This window comes from Artemia franciscana, chromosome 6 (genome assembly GCF_032884065.1).
Source record: "Artemia franciscana chromosome 6, ASM3288406v1, whole genome shotgun sequence".
In the NCBI taxonomy this organism is placed as follows: domain Eukaryota; kingdom Metazoa; phylum Arthropoda; class Branchiopoda; order Anostraca; family Artemiidae; genus Artemia; species Artemia franciscana.
The window spans coordinates 38,974,638-38,986,232 of record NC_088868.1 but is presented as its reverse complement, the minus strand read 5'-3'; the positions used below and the strand labels follow the sequence as shown (position 1 = coordinate 38,986,232).

Sequence of the window (11,595 nt, the reverse complement as noted above, 5' to 3'; positions counted from 1 at the left end):
TTACTTAAATTGAAAATGATAGCAAACCTTTTTTCAGTATTTGATCCGACTTCCTCTTTTTTATCCAACTGATTAAGAATACTAACCCCACTCCTGTTTATAGCAATATCTTTCTGATTGATTCCTTCACGAGCTCAATTTTTAGCTAAGAGAGTTTTAATGGGATTGAATCGGGAGATATCCCTCCTTATAGGCCCAGCGAGATTTGGTGCCAATATCCTAGTTATTGCCCTTTTCTTATTTATTTTATTTAATAATTTTATTGGTTTATTCCCCTATATTTTTACCGCTACTAGACATTTAGCAGTTACCTTAAGACTCACAGTTCCTCTGTGAATCTCTTTTATTCTATATACTTGAATTAGAGAGACAACAAATGCTTTAGCCCATCTCGTACCTTTAGGAACACCGGCACCTTTAATACCCTTCATGGTATTAATTGAAATCATTAGAAATATGATTCGGCCTATTACACTCTCTGTCCGTCTTGCGGCTAATATAATTGCCGGCCATCTCCTATTGACTCTTTTAGGAGCTCAAGGCACCCTAGAAAATTTATATGTTACTACAATTGTAGTCTTTTCACAGATTATCCTATTAATATTGGAATTCTCTGTAGCTATTATTCAATCTTATGTTTGAATAATGAATCAATTAAATCACCCGTATCATTTGGTTAATATTAGACCTTGACCCCTAGCTACCGGAATAGGAGCTTTTGCAATAACTTCTGGACTTGTCAAGTGGTTTCATTCGTTTGATAGAATGCTATTTTTTACAGGATTAATCACAATCATATTTGTTTCATATCAATGGTGACGAGACGTATCACGAGAAGCTACTTTTCAAGGAATACATTCAACGAAGGTCGGATTTGGATTGCGATGGGGAATAATCCTATTTATTATCTCTGAAGTTTTCTTTTTTGTCTCTTTCTTTTGGTCATTTTTTCACAGAAGTTTGTCGCCAAATATTGAAGTTGGGGCCTTATGGCCCCCAATTGGAGTGGAAAGCTTTAATCCATTTCAAGTACCCCTGCTTAACACAAGTATCCTACTGGCTTTAGGAGTTACGGTAACTTGAGCCCACCATGCCTTAATAGAAAATAATTTTGATCAATGCCTTCAGGGACTTCTATTTACTGTATTGCTGGGGTTATATTTTTCATTTCTTCAAGGGTTGGAGTATATAGAAGCCTCATTTACTATTGCGGATAGAATCTATGGGTCTACATTCTTTTTAGCGACAGGTTTTCATGGTTTACATGTACTTATTGGTACTATTTTTCTTATAATTTGCATCTTACGTCACACTAAGTGCTACTTTTCTCCCCAACATCATTTCGGGTTTGAAGCTGCAGCTTGATATTGACACTTTGTTGATGTTGTCTGATTGTTTCTCTATCTCTCTATCTACTGATGAGGTGAATAGAATCTTTCTAGTATAAATATTATACTTGACTTCCAATCAAGGGATCCTGCTAGGGAAAGATAATTATTTTAATTTGATTAAGAATTTTTATGCTTGTTTTTATTGTGTTAACCCTCGGAGTGTTTGTGAATAAGAAAGTATCTCTGGATCGCGAAAAGAGTTCACCATTTGAATGCGGATTCGATCCTTTGAATTCTTCTCGTACCCCCTTTTCTATTCGGTTCTTTGTTATTGCTCTAATTTTTCTTATTTTTGATGTAGAGATTACCTTACTTCTACCTATAGTATATTTGAACATATCTTACCCGACAACCTACCTGATTATCTTCTTTTCTTTCATCCTTGTTGCAGGGGTATTTTATGAGTGAAGGGAAGGTGCCCTAAGATGAATTAAATAATCATTAACTTTATCAAAGACGCTTTATTCAGGAGAATAGTTTAAATAGAACATTGGGTTTGCATCCTAAAAGAGGGATGTTCCTTCTCTCAGAGTGAGAATTGATGTTATCAAATCCAGTTTCGACCTGAATTTAGGCCTTTCGGTCCCCACTCTTTAGCAGAAGCTAATTAATAGCGCTTCATTGTTAATGAAGAGAAAGGGATGACCCCTGTTAAGAGGTAGAAAGAAGGATGGGAGCTGCTAACTCTTCAACCGGGTAGTTAAATTCTACTCACTGCCTATTTATATAGTATATTTAATACAATGCATTTTCAATGCATAGATGGATAAATGTCCTTTAAATATTTCCAGGAATCATCCACCCCAACATCTTCAGTGTTGTACTCTTGTTAAGCTATAGATATATGTAAATAGTGTGAATAATAAAGAAGATAGGATAAGTACCTTATATGGGGAGGAGGTTAAAAACGAAAATAGAGATGACCCCCGTAAGCTATTCTGATAGATTAATGACGGCCCCGCTTCTTCTACCCAACCACAATCGCCCTCATGATAAAGGAGTTCACCCATAAATAAGGGTATGAAGCTTGTTCGCCCTGTAATAAATGGTAAAAATAATATTCTACTTACATAGTGTCTTAAGCTTAAACTAAATGATTTGACAAAGTAAGGTAAAATCACCCCTACTATAATAAGGGAGAGAAGGAGAATCTTTTCAAATGGGCCTAAGACGATTCTTACGTCCCCCAGAAAACATCAATAAAAAATGTACCCCCCTATAACAGCCCCTCAATAAAGAACAAAAAGAGGAGTCAGATAATCCCCTTCTTCGTCCCTGTATTGACAGCTTAAATTATAATTATAGGAGCACAAACAGATTATTGCAATTCGTGAAGAATAAGTTCTTGTTAGAAGACATGAAACTAATATAAGTGCACTAGGAATTAATATGTGCAGGCTCTCGGAAGATTCAATGATTAGATCTTTTGAAAAGAAACCTGATAAAAATGGAAATCCTATTAATCTAAGAGAACAAACTAAGATAATATAGCTAGTGTAAGGGAGTATCCTGGAAACCCCCCCTATCCGACGTATATCTTGTACAACTAGTGAATGAATTACGACCCCCGAACATATAAAAAGGAGAGCCTTAAAAAGTGCATGGGCAAAAAGATGAAAATAACAAAATAGAGTGAGCCCTAAACCTAGAGAAAATATTATTACTCCTAGCTGGCTTAATGTAGATAATGCAATTACTCGTTTTAGATCGTTTTCTCCGAACGCAGCCAGGCCTGAAAAAAAGGAAGTTAAGGCCCCTATGACAACGAGTAAAAAACACCCTCTCTCTTCAAATGAAGGAGACAAACGAATTATCAGATAAATACCGGCTGTCACTAGTGTGGACGAATGAACTAAGGATGAGACGGGGGTAGGAGCCGCCATGGCTGCTGGTAACCATGCAGAAAAAGGTACTTGAGCTTTTTTGGTAAAAGAAGATAGAATAAAGAAAAGCATAATTGATAAAGAGAAGTATCTTAGGAATATATAATCCCAGCTCTTAGAGTAAAATATCAACCCTAGTGACCATAAAATTAATACATCCCCTACTCGATTTCTTAAAATAGTGATTATTCCTCTAGAGGAAGAACTATAATTTTTGTAAAATATAATTAATAGATATGAAGTAATACCTAACCCATCTCAACCCAATATTAATCTTAATCCATCCGAAGATATGATCAACAGAACCATAGATGAGATGAATCCTAATATTATATATATGAAACGATTAACAAAAGTTTCATCTCTTATATAATAAGAAGAGTAAATTATAATTTGAGAAGAGATTAAGAGAACTAAAAAGATAAATGATAGTCTTAACCAATCAAAGCACACTTGATAATCCAAATGCAAAAAGGATATTTTTAATAAGTAGATTTCATCTGATAGGAATAATAAAAATGAGCAACAAACACTCATTAATCCGGTAATTAGTAAGATGTAACCTGATACAAAATATAACAATACTGTCAGAGATGACTCTCCTTTAGTTCCACAAACTAATATTCTCTTTAAACTATAACAGTAGACGAAAATTAAAGTCAGTAACGGAAGCAGATGAGCTCTTCCGATTATATATTCCTTTAAGTTGTATTCTAATCAACTAAGAATATATAATCTTTCCCCGTGACTTGTACTGGAGTATAGATAGATTCAATAACAAGATGAAAGGAAACATAAGATTCCAGATAGGCCTACTACTACCCAGTCTAGACTAAATACGCCGATAAAAAAATATATTTCGGAAAAGAAGTTAAGTGAGGGGGGTAATCCTATATTAAGGAAGCTAAGACTAAGTCATCAAAAACATAAATATGGAAAAAGAGAGATTATTCTCCGGGTAAGAAGGAATCTGCGACTTCAGATGCGCGCATAAAATAGATAGCTTAAATAGAATAATCCAGAGGAACAAATACCGTGAGATACCATTATTAAAATTGATCTTATGTTAGTGTAAGTACAAGATATAAGTATACCTAAAATAACAAATGATATGTGAGCGACGGAGGAATAGGCAATTAAAGATTTGACATCAGATTGGCGTAGGCAAATCAAGCAGCTGAAGATCCCACCTACTAAGCAAATCCCTATTAATGTTGTTTCTCTATAAATATTTAGTACTTGTACTAAATAGAGACCATAGCCCCCTAGCTTGAGGAGAATAGCGGCTAACACTATAGAGCCGGTTACTGGAGCCTCTACGTGAGCCTTAGGTAACCAAATGTGTGCAAAATAAACTGGGAGTTTCACTAGAAAAGAAAGGATGGCTAGCAAGAAGATTATCTTGTCTATAAAATTACCCCAAAATTGCAAGAAGGATGACGAATAGATGCTCGTGTGAGCAATGATGATAAAGAGTAGAGGTAAAGAGGATAGTAAAGTATAGAATAGGAAATAATAGGAAGCAGGTAGACGCTCTGGCTGGTAACCTCACCCGAGGATTAAAATAATTGTGGGAATTAGAGAGCACTCAAAGAAGACGTAGAATAAAATGAATGATTGCGTAGTAAAGGTGAGTCATAAGAGGACAAACAAGCTTGCAAGAATGATTCTATAGCTTAATGGCCAACTTGGCTTTAATCTAATAACTATTAAAAAGAAAATTCCTGAAGTCAATGTTAAAAGAGCGATTCCCCACTCTAGATGAAATTCTGATATTAACTTGTATATTAATATTAAGTATATTAAACTTGAGGTAAAGAACCACTTATTCATTTAGGAACTGTACTTGATCTGATCCTGACGAACGTACTAAAGATACCAATACTGATAGTCCTAAGGCCCCTTCACAAACTGTGATTCTAAGAAAGATGAATGCGTTAATTATTCTCATATAGTTTGAATATATCAATAATCCGAACAATAGAAGAATGAGAAATTCTAATCTCAATAGAGTTACTAGAAGATGCTTGTTTCTTGAAGAGAAAATTAGTAGTCCTAAAGAAAGTGATAAATAAATTATTATGATTGACTGAGTAATTAAAAAATAATGTCGGTCTTGTAAACCGAATTTGGAGGAATCTCTCGGTCTTCAAAAGAGTTATTAACATCTTTAACTTCCAAAGTTAATATTTTTATTAAACTACCTTTTGACATCCTAGGATCTATCGTTGTTATTTCCATGTTTATGCTTCTAATGAATCATCCTCTTGCTTTTACACTCTCGTTGTTCATTCAAACTTTATTGATTTGTATTATGCTTAAAAATGTTTCTTTATGGATTTCACTAATTCTCTTTTTGATCTTTCTAGGGGGGATTCTGGTAATGTTTATTTATGTATCTTCGCTAAGAGCTAATGAGAAATTTGCTGTGGATTTAACGTCATTCATATGAGTGCTACCTACAATTGTCTTATCTTTCTTAGTTTTAAATAAGAATATCATGTTTATGAGCCCTTCCGCGGGCTACCTCTATCCTGCGGATTTCATGGTCATCAATTTTAATGTTAATAGACTTACCGTATTAGCCTACTCATTTATAGTGGTATATTTATTTTTAGCGCTCCTGCTGGTTATTGATTTTTTGAACAGTAATAAGAAACCTTTACGGTCAATGATCTAGTGATTTCGTGATCTTAGAAAATGAAATGTTATCTCTACGTAAGACGCAACCTACCCTTAAAATTATTAATTCTGCCTTAGTGGATCTACCTGTGCCGGCCAACATTTCTATTTGGTGAAACTTTGGGTCTCTCCTAGGCCTCTGTCTTGTTATTCAAATTGTTACTGGACTTTTTTTTAGCGATGCATTACACAGCGAGATTAGACTTAGCTTTCTCTAGAGTGGCCCATATTTGCCGAGATGTCAACTACGGTTGACTGCTCCGAACTGTCCACGCCAATGGTGCCTCTTTTTTCTTTATCTGCATTTATTTCCATATTGGCCGAGGAATGTATTATGGTTCTTTTCTTTATTTCGAGACATGGATGACTGGAATTGCTCTTTTGTTTCTTGTAATGGCCGCTGCTTTTTTAGGGTATGTTCTCCCGTGAGGTCAAATGTCCTTCTGGGGGGCGACTGTAATTACAAACTTAGTATCTGCCGTACCTTATATTGGTAACGATGTAGTACAATGGTTATGGGGGGGGGGTTTGCTGTTGATAATCCCACTCTGACGCGATTTTTCACTTTTCATTTCTTGATCCCCTTTCTGGTGGCCGGTCTGACAATAATTCACCTTTTATTTCTTCATCAAAGAGGTTCAAATAACCCCCTTGGAATTAACACTAACTTAGACAAGTTACCGTTCCACCCTTATTTTACCATTAAGGATACCGTGGGATTTATAGTCCTTATCTTTTTTCTTGTGACTCTCTCCTTAACTAGACCGTATCTTCTGGGGGACCCAGATAATTTCATTCCTGCCAATCCATTGGTTACCCCAGCTCATATTCAACCGGAATGATATTTTCTGTTTGCATATGCTATTTTGCGGTCTATTCCTAATAAGCTAGGAGGGGTAATCGCCCTTGTTTCTTCTATTCTTATTCTTGTGTCCCTTCCCTTTACATTTAAGCCTAAGTTTCGAGGTCTTGAGTTCTATTCTGTAGCCCAACCTTTGTTTTGATCCTGGGTATCAGTCTTCTTACTTCTAACATGAATTGGGGCACGACCTGTAGAAGACCCCTATATTTTTCTAGGACAGATTCTTACATGTGCTTACTTCTCATATTTTGTGTTTACTCCAATTATTATTAATTTGAATGACAAAATTGTCTAATAAGACCCCTTGGCCGATTAAAGCATCTGTTTTGAAAGCAGAATAAGGTTGATTATGCGACCAGGGGTCTTTATTTTTAACCCCATTGGGAAAGGCTTCAATAAAAACACAGGAATATTAAAGATGTAGGTAAAAGGCTTTTCCAGCATAAATGTATTAGGTTATCATAACGATAACGTGGATAAGAGCCACGTCTCCAGAGGTAGAAGTACACCACTAAACAAAATATAAAGAAGCTTATATACCCAAATACTACACTAAATAATAGAGATATGAAAAGAATGCTAGCGTATTCTGATAATATAATTAGAGCGAAACCGACTCCTATGTATTCTGTATTGAACCCCGACACTAACTCGGATTCGCCCTCAGCTAGATCGAAGGGTGTTCGATTAGTCTCCGCCAGAATTGTAATGAATCAGCACAATCCTAGAGGAAGACATAAGTATAGAGGTCACCCTGCGTAAGAAGATTTGACAAAGTACCCTTCTAGATCGAGCTTTTTAAATAACATTAAAGGAGAAAGCATGATAATAATCAAAGATACTTCGTAGGAGATGGTCTGTGCCCCTGCGCGAATTCTTCCTAGCAAAGAATACTTAGAGTTAGAGGACCAGCCTGCAACCATAATTCTGTATACTCTCACTCTCATTGCACAGATGACTAATAGAAATGATAAATTGAATTTTGCACCGTAAGAAATAAATGGGACTAGAGTTCATAAAAAAAAGGAAAGAAATAAACTGAACACAGGAGCAACGAGATATGGTATGAAATTGGAGATAAGAGGAAGTGAGACTTCCTTACAAAATAATTTGATCCCATCGGAAAAAGGCTGTAGGATCCCAAGAAAGCCGACTTTATTTGGACCCTTACGCAACTGAATGTAACCCAGAATCTTTCGTTCTAATAGTGTTAAAAAAGCAACTGAAACTAAAACCATAACTACTTGTAAAAAAATAAAATAGATCATTTAAGCTAGTGCTATCAACTAAGGTCTCCTTATAAATAGATCCTAAATCTAACGCATTTATCTGCCAAGCTGACATAAAATCTCAAGAGGTCCTTTCGTACTATCATGAATATATTTGCCTTGGGGGTAGAAACTAACCTGGCTTACGCCGGTCTGAACTCAGATCACGTAGGGGTTTAATAGTCGAACAGACTGCCTTTCTGGGCTGCTGCACCGAGTAGGGTCCCTGAACCAACATCGAGGTCACAAACTCTTTTGTCGATTTGAACTCTCAAAAAGAATTACGCTGTTATCCCTAAGGTAACTTGGTCTTTATTCATCTAAGGATCAATGGTCATTTATTGATGTGTTTATGTTGTAAGTGTTTATTCTGTTCTTACCGTCGCCCCAACCAAACATTATTTTAATCTGTCTAATTACATGCCGCAAGACAAAAGAATTAAATGTAAAGATCTATAGGGTCTTATCGCCCTCCAAGTACATTTAAGCTTTTTCACTTAAAGATTAACTTCAATTTAATCGAAGAGACAGACCATCTCTCGTCAAACCATTCATTCCAGCCTCAAATCAAAAGGCTAATGATTATGCTACCTTCGCATGGTCAGTATACCACGGCCCTTTAATTCATCAGTGGGCAGACTCGACCTCCCAAAGTTAAGAGGCGATGTCTTTGTTAAACAGGCGGAGATGAGTTTTGCCGAATTCCTTTGGGATTTTATGAGAAAAATTATGTTAAGTGCATTTATAGTTCTACTAATTCTATCATTATGATTGCTAGATTTGTGTAATTAGCATCGGCTAGTCTGAATTAATTATTTTGAAATTATCATTTTAGTAACAATGGTTATTAAACCGAGGCAACTTTTAAGCCTAATCATGTTTTTCTTGATATTATAATATAATTTTTTCTAGAGCTCGTCCCCTAGAAAATCTTCCTTGCGGAGTACCCTAAAGGAGTATTCTGCCAACCAGATATAAAGGTACGAAATATTTTTCACAACGATATCGGTCTTGAAGAGATTTATGAAACAATCATCTTTAACCAATATAGATCACCTTATTTCGGGATTCGGCAATAAAGGTAGAAATTTAATAAACCCTGATACAAAAGGTACAAACAATAACTTTTTTGTAATTAGTGGACTTTCCTTTTCAGTACTTAGACCTCGAATAAATTCAATTCTTTTACTTATATAATGTTGTTTTAAATAAATTTGTAAATAAAGATTTAGAGAGCACTCTCAAGAGTATCTTTTTAATGTAAGCAAAATGTTTATTCAAACTCCCTCCCTTTCAAGACACACCTTCCGGTATACCTACTTTGTTACGACTTATCTCTTCGGACAAGAGAGCGACGGGCGATGTGTACATTTCTCAGAGCCTCCTTCAGGTTGATAGGCCTTACTTCTAAATCCACCTTCTTCTCCATGATAAAATGGAAATTCCGTTTAAGTTCTTATTGTAACCCACCCTCTCCCGGACATAAGCTACACCTTGATCTGATTTATTAGCCTAAGCAATTAAGAGCAGTTATTTATTTAATCCCCTAAACGACGGTATATAAGCTGTTTCACGAGAACGGGTTGGTTGTATCGTGGATTGTCGTTTACGGGGCAGGTTCCTCTAGTAAGTTTAGAAACCGCCAAATTCTTTAGGTTTAAATAATACTACCCAGGTTAATTAAAAATGAACTAATAGGGTATCTAATCCTAGTTGTTTGGTCATCTAAAGAGTGCTTTATTCAAACAAATAGAGAATAAATACAGATTTCACCCTTATTGGTCTAAAATATATTTGTCCCAAAGCTCCTCTGTTCACCTAAAATATTTGCTCTAGGGCCTTGTATGACCGCGGATGCTGGCACAAAATGATCCCCCTATCTTTTCATTCGCTATACCTAAGAAGTAGGCAATAATGTCAGTCACTGCACTTCTAACCTATAATGATATCTTGCATATGACTCGTAGAAAGAGTAAATAAACTAGCTAGAATCAAACTTTTACTACTAGATGCTAAGATCAGAAGGACTGAATAGGGTATAAAAGTGATATTGTGACGAAAAATAATAATCACAGGCAAAGAAGTAAGATGAGAGTTATTTACTAATTTGAGTGTGTTTAAGAATGAAGTTTGTAAGTACAAATAATAGGAGATCAGATGTATAAGGTCATTGAAATCAGTCTGCCCTGCAGGCGACCGAAACCCATTATCTAGCCGCCGTAAAGAGTGAAATATCTCCTAGATAGCCTTATTTAAATGTAGAAAATTCTCTAGACGTTGCTACAGATCTCTGAAATGAAAAATCAATCGTGTAAATGCCTAGTACCTTCGGAATATTATATAATTTGAACTGACTACTTGTTTGGTTATTAAAACTTGTATGACTAGATAATTACCTCATTACGATGCAATAAGTGAAAATGACTATGAGTGACGAGATTAGCAGAATTAAGTTTTTATTGACTAGATGTGGATGTAAGTAAGAATTAGAATTTATTTGAATACTTATATTTACACATTTACGATTGTAACAATGGTAAACGAAAATAAAAAGGTTAGATAGGGAATTAACCCACCCCTAGATACCTAAAATTACCTTATAAATGATACTTAATTATATAACCTAGCACAACAAACGACTAGAGTTAAAGGCCATTGAAAAAAAGACGGATGGTGGAATGTAGTACATGATAGCATATTTTATGGAATGTACATTAACGAAATGATATATTTAAATACGTAAGCTACCTCTAAGACAAGGCCCCCCCCCCCCTCGGACATGTAGGCACAGACCTACATGTCTGAGGAGGGGCCTTGTTAAAGAGTCAAGCCTACGTAAATATATATATATAATTTGATGTTAGTTTATATAACGTCCTGTATAGTACATTCACCGCTCTTTTATTAGTATCATAAAAGTAACTTAGTATAATCGAGTAACTTAGTAACTTTCGATTAGTATAATCGAAATAACTTTTTTTCCCAAAATAATTCGATCAAAATTATGAGAAAGCCATTTAGCCAAAAAAAAAAAATAAAAATTTCGTTTTAATTATTCCTCTGCGGAGAGCCAAAATCAAAACATGCAATGATTCAAAAACGTTCAGAAATTAAATTAAAAAAACAAGTTTTTTTAAATGAAAGTAAGGAGCGACATTAAAACTTAAAACGAACAGAAATTACTCCGTATATGAAAGAGGCTTTTCCTTCTCAACGCCCCGCTCTTTACGCTAAAGTTTAGCGTAAAGACCGGGGCGTTGAGAAGGAAAAGCCCCTTTCATATAAGGAGTAATTTCTGTTCGTTTTAAGTTTTAATGTCGCTCCTTAGTTTCATTTGAAAAAACTTGTTTTTTTTTTTTTAATTTCTTATAAAAAAGGTTCTCCACATGCGGTTATGCTGGCCTTAGTGGGCAGACGGTACAAAATTAAAATAAAAAGATAAAAAAAAAGTGAGTAAGAAATGAGTGAAGAAAAATGCGAAGAAAGACAGTGCTAAACAGCTTAAGAGA

At 35.3% G+C, this 11,595-nt stretch overlaps 2 pseudogenes; one reads left to right on the top strand and one right to left on the bottom strand.

Annotated features, from left to right (window-relative positions):
• Positions 1-645: 645 nt before the first annotated feature.
• LOC136028450 (cytochrome c oxidase subunit 3-like) lies at positions 646-1,431 on the top strand (annotated as a pseudogene).
• Positions 1,432-2,203: 772 nt separating this feature from the next.
• Positions 2,204-5,102, bottom strand: LOC136028449 (NADH-ubiquinone oxidoreductase chain 5-like; annotated as a pseudogene).
• Between the last annotated feature and the right edge of the window lie 6,493 nt (positions 5,103-11,595).